The sequence below is a fragment of the Phyllostomus hastatus genome, unplaced genomic scaffold (assembly GCF_019186645.2).
Source record: "Phyllostomus hastatus isolate PE091 unplaced genomic scaffold, TTU_PhHast_1.1 phas_contig_210, whole genome shotgun sequence".
Lineage (NCBI taxonomy): Eukaryota > Metazoa > Chordata > Mammalia > Chiroptera > Phyllostomidae > Phyllostomus > Phyllostomus hastatus.
In genome coordinates, this window is record NW_025333737.1 from 20,392,090 (window position 1) to 20,405,014 (window position 12,925).

A 12,925-nucleotide genomic window follows, 5' to 3' on the forward strand; every position below is an offset into this window, starting at 1 on the left:
AGGAAGTTGGCTCCAAGATTTGCATAAAGTTACCTAACCAATACATGTAAATGAATCTTGTGGAATGTCAGGAGAAAGGACAGGGATAAAAATTCAAAGTTAGGGTTCCCCTTAAATAAAGTCTCTAAATAAAGCAATTGGTATAGATTAAATAAGGAAGTAGTGTAAATTCAAAAAAAGGTTTATTAAAGAAACTATGTTCTGTATTCAGGTATTAATCAGGCCTGATCCGGCTTAGCTTATGAGATCAGGTGTTTTCAGGATGGCATGGCCATAGACTAGTTGTGTTTTGTGTGCAGAATTTCTTTTTAAACCTAATTTTTAGATGACATTTAATTCTGCAAAGGTAAATGTCGGGGTGATTTATGTAAGCCTGGGTTCATTTGTCTTCACTGAAGTGTTTTGTTAACAAAACCAAAACAAAAATTGCCTTCACTCAAGGTTGAATACATTGAAGTTAAGTTGAAAAATGAGGTCTAAGTTTTAGTAGTTTTACCCCCAGATTAAAATGAGAATACATTTCTTGTCTGGTATATGAGCTGTTTGAAGATGAGAGAGGACTTAATGTGTATTTGCAAAAGGTAGAGGGAGGGGCACAAGTTTTGCAGTTAACACCAAGACAGCCAGAAGCTTCAAGGTGGGGTATGCAGACCTTTTTCCAGACTTAGGAGAGGGCCCATAAATCTGTACCTGAATTGGCAGCTGTTAGAAGAAAGCCACCCTTGTGGAACTAAAAAGACTGGCTTGAATTTTCCCTTTCTACTTGTTTCCCTTTAGAGTATTGTAGGGAGCTTATAATTAGTTTGTTATTTTCTAATCAAGGAAAAACGTAAGTCTAAGAAGCACCTATTTTTTCATAACATCAGCTTGAATAACCCATCTTGCTGTTCAGCCCACATCCTGGAAACAAAAGGTAAGAAACCCATTTTTGATTCCTATTGTTTGGGATCTGAATTAAGTTATGTTTTATTTCTTAATGTTAGAAATATGAACAGATTTTCCTCATTTAAAATGTATTCCTAAGTTTTATACTTACATGGTAAATTTTGAGTGCATATATCCACTCATACGATAAGTGCAATATGCTTCTAGAATTTTAGCTTTTTTTGAAACATCTTGCTCATTTGGGCAGGTATTTTTTTCAAGTTTTTATGAAGATGAATTATATATGCCTTTTTGTTTTGTATATGAAGTTGTAATGAAACATGTTTTATGTATGTATTTACCAGAAATAGTATTAAAAGGAGAGAAACAGACTGAGGTTCTATTGTAACAACTATTCTTTGGTTTAACTTAATTCTATTACAGTATAAACAGTGCAAGGGGAGAAAATGGGTTCATGATCTCTTATCCAAAAGATACTGAAAACAAAAATGTCAAACTAATGTAAAACCTGATGAGTGATACCTTGTTTTGTACTTAATGTGACTACTTGTCCTGCAGAAATACTCATGTGTTTCATTATACAGTAGCCACAGGCTTTATTGAAGGTGTTATATTTTATCCAGGGTCTGTATACCATACCTTTGTCAAGTGTTAACAACTCTGAATTTAAAGCACATCTATCCCTAAGAGTTTGGAAAAAGAGATTGTAAACTCGAATAGAGTATAGGGGGCTAAAGCTTGTATAACTTTGGGTGTGAGTAAAAAAGCCTGTTACTGTGGATCTTTTACTACCTGTATTTTGCCATGTATAATGCACACACACGTTTTGGGCCCAGACTTTCAGGAGAAGAAATCTTAATTTTTTAATTCAATTTATCACTTACATTTAGAAACAAAACCAATTTTATTGTATTGGCAGAATAGTGTTCGAACACAGATACTGCTTTCTAGAGTTAACACATAAGCATAAAAGAATGCAAAACAGGTGTGGAGTTAGTACTACCCATGTGTAATATGCATCCTTTTATTTCCCTCAGAAATTTGGGTAAAAATGTGCATTATGCACAGTAAAAGATGGTAATTGAGATGTAAATTCCCCATCTTTTTTAAGCTGAAACAGCGACAAGGTAAAGAAAATGTATGACTCACATTTTGTTTTCAATATTCTTTTTTTTTTTTAATCATTGTTCAAGTACAGTTTTCTCCCTTTTACTCCCGTGGTTTTTTGGGGGGCGTTTTTGTTTTTGTTTTGTTTTGTTTTTCCAATATTCTATTGCTTATAGGGGACTCAAAACATTTGTACTCCACTGAAGGGAATATTTTGCCATCCTAGCATTATACAGTGGAGTACTGCATTCTTTTAGGGTAGTTTTTTCACCCCAATGCTTGATAGGAACATTTGTCCTGATCCAGAAGGAAAAGCTGGGATTTGGCATGAAGTAAAAAGATGATAAGGAAACATGTTCATTTTGTCTATTCAACAAAGTAATCTTGGCAAACATTTGTTTTAAATAATAGCCCAATATAAGAGTATACTTAAATCAGCATTTGCTTTTGTGATAGAGAACTTTTAGGGATGGTTTGTGGTTTTTTTTTTTGTTTTGTGTGTGTGTGTGTGTGTTTTCTTTTTTTAACTTTAAAAGCTATGCCCCACAACCCTGAAGCTTGGTTTTGTAGTGATCAAGGAAAGTTTTTGTTGTTTTTATTTTTTTTATTACAAGAATAACTTGGTGCTTCTGTAATACATGGAAAATAAATTAGTCTTCATCATAGAAGTTAATTTAGGCAGAAATAATAACAGGCTATCAGGGAGAGAAGTCATTTGTGCCTTTGCTCATTTAGGAGGTTACCATTTAAGTAGATATGGAACCATAGGTAGATGAAACAACACTTAAAAAAAGCAGGTCATTTCTTAAAAAGTACAAGGGAGTTAACCCTTCACTAGGTTAAAAAGTGCTTTAACTCCTGTCGCCATATAACTTTACAAATGCCCTCTAACAACGATGGAACTATCAATGTGAACATAGTGGAAATTGAGAGCCTTTTGAACAAAACATCAGGTTTACAGGGATGTCAAATGTCTTAAGATGATTTTTTTTTTTTAATTTTCATTTACTTGGGTAAACTGCTAAGGGAAATCACCAAGCCACTAGAGGGAGCTATGATGCAAAATCAACCAGGAAATCCCTACTGGAAAGGGTCCATAATGCAAGGTGGAAGGAAGCCAACTACCTGAATGTGTATAGCAGCTCTAAAGTGGCCGGGGGGGATTGGTGCGTTTTCTTGCTATAATTTGACATCTGTCTTATCTGTTTAGCAAAACCCTTTCTCTTTCCAATCTGTGGATCCTTTTAGGTTTTGAATAGAACTTGAGTAATGAGCTTAAATAAACCAGAAAAGTATTTCTAGATTTTGTGAGAAAATACTGAAGATGTGAATCTGCATGTTTTCTGCCAACCTTGTACATCTTGAGGTATGGAATAGTAAGGCCAAGAGAAAGAATTGGGTGCAGGAGTTAGCTGTGCTGCAAAACCAAAGTTGGTATAAAATTGGTCATATACTACGAAAAATGCTTTTATAAACCTTTAGTTTTTATGGTGTGAAACAGTTTCTAGAGTGACCTTAGCATTACTAAGATTTGTAATTTTTAATGTGTCTAAGGACCTGCTTGTCAGGTTGCCCTTTTCTGTTTTCTAGGCATTGATTAAGTATTGATTAAGTAGGCACCGAGTATCCTGTGATCAGAAAGTCAGTACACATTTCATGTGTTTCCTTAGTGCCATTTTAAGCTGGAAATTATTGGGGATTAGTACTTCAGCATTTGTCATTCATATTCTTTCCCTCCCCCAACTTAACATTGCAGAAATGTAAAGGACACAAATTTCAACTTGCCTCCTGTTTTAGGTTGTCATTAAGAATACTGTATTAAAGTCAGGCTCACTTGATTCAACTTAGTCAAGAAAATGAGCATGGAAGCACTTGCCTTTCTAACTATTAACATTAGAAACTTCTTCCTTGAAGGATAATATGCAAAAGAGGACAAAGATATTTTTCCAGGAGAGAAATAAGGTTACACAATAGAGATTACCCTGCCTACTGAACATGTTACGTAGTGATGCTGCAGAAGATGGTTGCTAACCAGCAGCATTGCTACAAATGAGAGCACTGAAGCTACATTAGATTAATTATGCCTGTCCATAATCCTAATAGTGTTAGCTCTGATGTCTCCTTAATTTAACTTGTGAGGAGGCAAATGTACAAAAGAAAATCCAGGGTTCTGTGAAAGAAAAGCTAAATTTGGATGTTGAAGGGCCCAAGGTGTGGCTGAATTGTACCCTATATAGGGTGTTGGGTATTAGGGGGTCTTATATGTATTTTTGTAAGCTTGGAATAAGCTTTCAGGTTGCAGCAGTTAGTAACATTTAAAACTTAGAGATGGATTTCTGTGTCAAAAGGTAACCTAGGGCCTTTAAATGGGGACTTTAGAAGTCCTGGGCTGAATGAACTCGTTCACCCTTAAAGTGGCATGCCTAGGAACTTGAAATATGTCATTTCTGGTCAGTGAATGCCAAAGTGACAAGTTTTTTGGCATCCTTACCCCAAGTCTAACTGCACCAGCCACTGTTGCTAGAATTAACTTTCTAAAGTGAAGAATTTATCATTACCACTAAAATATTTGAAACATTGGAGGATACACTCCTTATGCAGATTCAGCTCTTAGTAACCTGGCCCTCAGGATTTGGCATTTTCCAGCATCTTGCATTTGGGCCTGTTTTTGTCTTGCAGTATCTACCATGTCTTCCTTTAGAGAAGTGTAAGTTACCTTGAGCAATGCTTCAGAAATCACCTCTGAAAACTAGCACACCAATCAGAATCACTCCCTTGTGCGTAGGTAGACACAGACTACTGGGTACGTGCCTCTGGTATAGCAAAGGTCCCCTGGTTTGCTTGCTCTATGTAGCTACCTCAACTTCCTTGGTTCAATTTTAATTTTCTAAGGAACCAAGATAGTACTTGGCACATGATAAATAATTGAGAAAACACTGTTGGTCATTTCTTCTTTCCCACATAGAATTAATACTATGTTTTAAAACTTAAGTCATTCTGCCTTTATGTTAGTAAGTTGTTCATATGTCTGTCTTTTCTAATAGGTCATAACCTCTCTCACCTTTTCCTCCCAGGTATATAACACAATGCTTTTGCACTGAGTAGACTTTCAAAAGATGAATTATTCAACTCGATTGCTTTGGAAGTAAAACCTAGAAAATTGAATTATTCCACTTTCTGAATATCTTGAATAAATAACAAGTAAATATAAGTCTCAATTTCTTCTAAGTTGGGACTAAATCTCAATTCAATTTATAATTACTGTGCAGTCGAAGATAACTGTTTGTATTTAACATTAAAACTTTTTGTTTTGTGACCCTGAGTGTTTCTAATTCTTTTCAGAGACCCTTTTTTTTTTTTTAATTTAGTTACAAAATGAACCAAGAGTGATGGCCACATCTTAAGGCTACACTTGTAGTTAAATGTTGGTTAGCAGTACAGCAAGCACACTACAACAAAGAAAACTAAAAATGGCTCCTTTGTCTTCAGGCAATATTCAAGTTCTATGACTTAATATAACCACTTCTTAGCCACAGTGCCATTGTCTATGACTTAAGCTAGACTATAGAGATGTGTTTGGGGTTTTTGGTCAAAACAGTTCCTTAAAATTCCGTTTGGATTTGTCTTCCATCTCCCCTTGCCATACCAGCATCCTTATCTGTGCACCCAAAATTTGATTACTAAAATGTTAAAAGGTTTTTCACTGACTCCAGTCTCTATCTTGGCCATCAAGGTTGAATTCCTAAAATGTCACCTCAACCTAATATGAGTCAATTGTCTCAATCACATCTCTGGTTGATCTGGTAAATACTTTATTGACTATGCTTGTTTTTGCTTATGTATATTTGTGTTTTCGGACTCCTTCCCCCACCTTAGCAGTCACCCTGCAGCTTTAAATCCTGATCATCCTCAAGTTAAACTTCATTTCTGCAACTATAAAAAAGCTGCTAAACCCAAGTAGTAGCTGTCCTTGTGATGCATTTAGTCTCAAAACTAGAATGTTTTGTGTTAATTTCTCATACCCTATGGAACTTTTGTAATACTTGTCTTTCCCAATGAGTCAAATGCAATGCTGACAGTTTAATAAATGTTGATTGAATGAGATGGACACAGCGTAGTACTTCTTAAAAAAGCAAAGCAATGTATAGAAGTCTACTTCACAAACTCTTAGTTAACTGGATGGATTATTGGAGAAAGTAATTTCCTAACATTGCATTAAATAATTTCTTAGCAAAGAAATGCCACTTAGTTGAAATTCTAGCCTAAGCCTTATATAATTGGAAAAATAACTGCTTTCCCCAAAAGTTAGTTTTGGAAAGTAAAAAAAAAACCAAAACTTTAATTGCAAGCTGCGTACACTTGTCAGTATAGAGCAAGACTTGATGTCATTGTTTCTTAAAAGTATAAGTTACCCCTCGTGATGCTTCCTCTTGGGTCTCCTATTTCCACAATTCTTAAGCTTGATTATTACAGAAAATGTCTTAAATCACTTCTAAATTTAGTGGTCCTGTCTCAATGAGGATTTGTAGATTTCTAAAGGATTTCATCATTTTGGTTCTTAATAGGTAGTCCATAAAGTGATTCAGGTACAGAAAGATTTTAGAGGGAAGAAAACATCGGATTATTTCCTTGATTTAGGAAAGTCTTAACATCATTCCAGGCTCCTGACCCTGGTCTTCATGTTTATAGGGAATGAACCTAGCCTAAGCAACTCTGAAAGCCAAGAGACTCAGCACACACAACACCCAGATCCTACACACATCAGTTTATTTGGCCGTTAAAAATTCTTCTGCCCTTTTATGATCAGCTAAAGATTTGTTCTCGGACTAATTGCACTGTATTGGTTTAGCTTTCTTAAGCGTTTGTATGGAATGACGTTCATGCACTTAATGTTGCCTTAAGCTGTTCAGTTTCACGTACATGTTTTATTTCCCTCAGCTGTGTGGTAAACTTGCAGAGCAAGGACTGAAATAACTGACTTTCAAGGTGCCCAGTATGCTAGTACACGCCTTAATATTTATGAATAAGTAAATAGGTTCACGAAATTCTAGGCACATGTACCCCATAGCTTAGATCCAATGTGCATTCTGGTCCTCCAGTTCATTGGCCTCATTGCCAAAGTAGGGAATTAGCTATTTTTTTTTTTTAATGAGAAATTTTCAGGCAGAAAATGCAAGGGTATAGGACAAAACATTTTTACTGAAAGCAGCTAATTATTTTATCAGGTACTTTGATTCATTTTAGCCCTCAAATAGTATTAGCCTCGTTTTGCAATTTGGAGAAATAGGCTCAGTTAAAGTGACTAGCCCAGAACTTAGCTCCTGTCTCCTGGTTACAAGTTTGTTTTACATTGCTGTCTAAGGCAGCCTGCCTTTTCCAGTGGGGTTAGCAGGAGGCTGTCTTTGCACATAGCTTGTAATACCCACCTGGTGCCACTAGGGTGTCCCATGGTGCCATCTTTGATTCATATTCATACCCTGATTGCTGGGGCAGTTCCAAAGCAGGAGTTCATCTAGTCACGGTGGCCATGGCCCAGAACCCAGCAGCAAGAAAGTGAGGTGTTTAGGTTCCTGGCTTTCCAGTGTGCAGTGCCCAGCTGGCATCAAAGAAGCCCTTACCTTTTTTGACCCCAATGGAAGGACATCGATGTGGGCCCATAAAAGGACAGCTGGGGCCTGGCTAGTCACCCTTACCTAGGCAGCAGCCCCACAAAGAAATGTAGCATAGAAAAGACTGAATGGGTAAATGTCTGCCAACATTTGCATTTGTTTCAGTAACTTGAATATGCACTTATGCAATTTTGTATTAGTAAAATAGATCAACAATACAAAACCAGATTGAATTGCTTTACCACTCTAGGTTGGATGGGTTTTTAAAAGCCCATGTGTGGTAACTTCCCACATTCTAATTTACAGTAAAAGGTTGCATAATACTTAGTCCTGATTATACAGCCTCTTGGGCATCAGTTTTGATATTCTGTAACCCTAGATGACAATTTTCAGTGTCAGAGCTAATAATATGAGAACCAATGAAATCTCAGATTCAGAATTAAAAAGACAAGCCCTTTAAAAATGTGCTTCCTTCCCAGTGCTCTTTAAGCACTTTGTGTAAATGTCTAACTGGTGTATATGGTTTTTCAAATTTTGATTACTAGAGGAGATCCTTAAAAGTAGTTCCAATGACTGGTACAGTTCCTGTCATTTAATAGGTGCTTGACAAATACTTGTTTTCTGAGATAGCAAAGCCTCCATAATAGTTACAGGATGGTTCTACATGTGAGCTATTTTTCTAAGGAGAGATTCCACACTGAGAAAGTCTTTGTTTTGTCTCCAAGCTGATTATAATACATCGTGAACTGGGAAGTTGGTCTTTGGGGTGTCCTTGCTGGTCTTTGAAAATCTTAAATGTCATTCTAGGCTGCAGTTAGCACAGCCTGAATTTGGGGCTTTGTCTGAGCTGATTCTCTTTAAATGCTACCCGTGCTGTATCTACAACCAGGTGTTCACCAGGTGACACTCTAGAGCCACCAGGAGAGACTAGGTAAATTAGAGTAAACATTGATTGGAGATGTTGGACTTGTGCCCTTTTCCCTCCTCCCACCCTGTTTTTTTCCCAGGTGAGTCTCCATCACAGAATTTCGGTTTTAAGATTACTGTGGAATAAATCCCAAACCTACCTTTAGTAGTCAAGCTTCTCTCTCAATTTCCTCAGCTCAAGTGTGGTGAGAGGTCTAATTGCAGATTGATAGTACCAACTTGGATCCTTCCACATGTGTTGCTTAGGTAATCACAGTAGCTGCCTCAGCACAATAACCTTGTGTGTGGAATATATATGGGGATTTCTTCAGGCAAAAGGCAGGAATAATGTGTATCCTGACTTCTAGAATGCCTGTTTCTGGGATTGCTTTATACCTTTCAGGAAGCATTTTCACTGTCTTGGAACGGCTACTTGCCATCTGCTTTTTAAGCATTCACTGTCAAATCAAAGAGGAGAGAAAGTAAAGGGAGATGTGAGAGGTGGGAAGCTAGAAAAACCAAAAGAAACAGCTCGGGAACTGCGGGGGGTGGGGGAGTGGTTGGGTGGCAGGGTGCTTAAGTAAGTTCAGTAAAACAAAGTTAGCAGAGGGACAGGGTCAGGGCTAACTCTACTAACTAGATCCTTGTGAGCTTTGTTAAAGAAACTAAAGTTACTTCAAAGGAAAAATCCAGATGCTGTGAATCTGTCTTCCCTGTGTACCACTGTGAATTTTTTAAGTCAAAATCTATCCTGTCCTCTATTCTGGTCCTCTTCAGGTCTAGCAAAGAGCATGCTGCCACTGCTCCAGCAACCAAGGGTGAAATGCTTCAAGTAGTAGTTGTGGCTAAGCTTGGTACTTTTTATTCACAGCCTCAGGAGGAAATGCTAAATACAGCTGTTGTCCCTGTGGAGAGCTTTAACAACCAGCTTACCAGGTCCCTGCACCTGCTTCTGTGCCAGGACCCGATGATTATAGAACTTTAGACAGCTTTTAGTTCAGAGGCTTCTCGGTTGAAACTCTTTAAAGGAGTTAATTCTGTCTCCTGGAGCCTTAGCCAGGGTTACATTGTCTTGGCCTTGTGTCACCGTCCCTTGGCATTGCTTTCTAGAATGGAACAGCCTTCCTAAAGCTTAGTATGGCTAGTCTTGTGATATCACGTCAGTGTCTTAGGTCACCACTGCTCGCTTCTCTCACCCAGGGGACATACCGCATAGGTTCCTCAACACCGGTTTCATCAGTTCTTGTTCCCTTCACTACCAGGAATGGAGGGGTCCTCAGTCAAAGGTCAGATTCTAGGACAATGAAAAGGAAAGAAAGGAGCACTCAGAGGGAGCTGTAAAATCTGCATATATTAGTATGCTAACATATTTGGGGACTTCTGAGAAACAAAATCCTTCCCAAACTCTGAATTTATCCCCAAGTTTACTATGAAGAAGGCATTGAATAGGGTAAAGGGTTTTCACTTGATGTATCTGTGGTTTTACAACGTTTACAAGTTGTAAGTTTTTTGTGTGTGCAAATGAGTAGTGTTTTTCTGGTAGTGCGGATGGTAGTACAATGTTTGCTGCCATCACACCCCTGTTAACCAGTGGATGTATCTGGGTTGGAGGCTGTAGCCACTGTAAAGAGCTTTACTTCTGGGCCAGGATGACCCTGTGTAAGGATTTAATTTGTTTCTCACAATTAGCATAATATCTTAACTGGGCTAAGCTTTGTAGTTTGGTTCAGACCCTTTGGGTTTGCATGACCTTTTAAATATCACTTTTTTTTTCTTCTTCCAAGTTCAGCCTTTTCCTTGGGCTTGGGGCATCTGAGGGCAGGGAGGAACAGGTGTCCAAAGGAGAAATGTTGGTGCCTGAGTGTGTTTTTCAGTTGTATTGAATTTCTTGCTTGGTGTATTTTTGACCTTAGTTTCTTTTCTTCTTGTGTCCTATGCTATTTTGCTTGCTATTTATTGGATGTCCTCTCTCAGTTCAGGAGTTGTAATATGGAAGTTCAAATTAAAATGCTTTGTGGATGAAACTGATAGGTTTAGCATTGATTTCTGGCAGCCTCTTTCAAGAAGTGTTGAGGTGATAAATGTGTTTCCATGGCTTTGGACTTGTTTTGGCATATTGGGTGTGTGACCCTTCTTAGAAACAATAGAGTATTTAAGAACCTTGAACTACCAGTTGAACTGAATGTCTACTTAGGAAAGTGGATAGATTTGTTCCCTGTCCATTTGTTCTCTGTGACCGTTTCCCAGCTGTCAAGGAACATGTATAGGTATACAGAAAAAAAAAAATCTTTATTGATTCCCCTTCCTTACCTTCCCAGTTAAAACAAAAGTAACTAGTGATTACACTTCAGGTGGTAGAATTGAAACAAAAACCCAATTTCTGACCACATGGGCCACAGGCAGTTAGTTGGCTTAAGCTGTAAACCTTCAGTGTTTACGGAGCTTAGGTTGGAGTGGAGGAGGGCAGGGAGATTACTTCTGCTTTCTTCTGGGGAGCTTTGCTTGTTTTTGTTTGAGGGGCGGGGGGTGCTCCCTTTGGTCTGGTGTAGAGTGTGTTTCCATTTCTCTCTGGCCACTGTTTTTTTTTTGGTATTTCTAAATTTCACAGTCTCGGTTTTTACTAGATTTGTGAATTGTTAGTCCTAGCTTTTTTGCATTGAGTGTTTGTTCATTAACTTGCCAATTTGAAACTTCTTACTAGATAGACTCTAATGAAAGTTTTGAATTTAATTTGTTTTTGGTTTGTTGAGCGGTCTTACATGAGGACAGATAATGAAGCAGAGATGCTTTCTATTCCTAGGATTCTAAATCTAATCCTTCATGTACTCATAGGATTTTAAAATCTTCTACAAAATAGGAAGGCATATCCTGTTGCTTTTTAATGTTTGCTAAAAATTGTCTTTAGAAAGGCTAATCTTAATAGGCATCTTCCTTTGTCATGTATCATTAACCTTTTGGCCACTTACCTTAGGACTCTTTGAAGGAGAGAGGGATAGGGCATGAGGAAAAACTTGTCACTTTGAAAGTAAAAGGAATAGGAATAATTAATTGGCTCTTACACGACTGTGATGCAGAGTTCCCAGCCCTAAAGTTAAAGGAGAGCCACTCAGTAACACCAATAAAAATATTTACTTAGTTCCTGTTATATTTTAGGAAATACTGTAAGCATTTTACATACATTTCTTTTTTAATTCACAAATCACCCCTATGAGGTAGGTATTTACTTTGTCCTCCCCATTTTCCAAGTGAGGAAACTTGTGCCCTGAAAAGTTGTTGGGTTATACAGGCTGGGGCAGGGTGGGTGGGAAAGAGGAAAGGGAAGGAATCTGAGTTTATTTGGGTGAATGTAGGCATAGTGTATTTTTTGCTTAGATATCAAACATTTCACTTACTCATCATACTGGAGGATAATACCATTTACTCACTTACTGAAAGTTGTTTACAATAATTGAGATGAAATGACTGTCTTTAGACATTGCTAGTCTTTGGGCTGAACCCCATATGGTCTGTGGAGGGGCTCATGTTTGTGATTAAGGATATTTATTTCTACCAAAGGATAGGTAGAAATGCTCCTTCTAAAAATGGAGTCTTAGGTCATAATTTTGATTCCTGGTCAGGGCACCTGCCTGGGTTGCAGGCTTGGTCCCTGCTGTGGGAGCATAGGAGAGGCAACCAATCGATGTTTCTCACATGGATGTTTTCCTCTCTCTCCCTTCCCCTCTCACTACAAAAAGAGTCTTTGATCTTACTGGTATCATTACATTCCTCAAAAAAAACAGTTGGAGGTGATTGTTTTTGAATAACTGTTCTTAGGTTTAAAACTTCATCTGAGCCCAGACCAGTGTGGCTGGCTCGGTTGGTTGGGTATTGTCCTGCAAAGCAAAAGGCACAGGTTCAATACCCAGTCAGGCACATGCCTGGTTTCGGGCTTGGTCCCTGTCAGGTGAGTAGGAAAAGCAACGATCAATGTTTCTCTCCCTCCTTTCCCCTCTTTTCTAAAAGTAAATCTTAAACAACAACAACAAACCCCTCATCTGAAATTAAAAAGTTATTCGATTCCCTTTTAAGAGAGGGTTTGGGGAACGATCAAGAATTCTGGCTTCATCTCACGGATGGAGATAAAATTAGCCATTTTCCTCAAGAAAAGTGATGCTTCTGAATCCCAGCTCTTCAATAATGAGAACTGGGCTGTTTTCACTTGACCTCTACTTCCTGTGGGAAAACCCCTCTCCAGAGGTACGGTGAATCACATTGCTGAAGAAAGGTTCCTAGATTCAGGAGTAAGAAGTTTAAGGAGAGTCCAGCAATATTGTCATTAGAATTATGGTCTTCGTTAAGCACTGATTTCCATAATCCTGAAGCTTTATTTTCACACTCTGAAAGGCCACAAAGTAGGTGAGGCTGTACAGGGGAGGAGG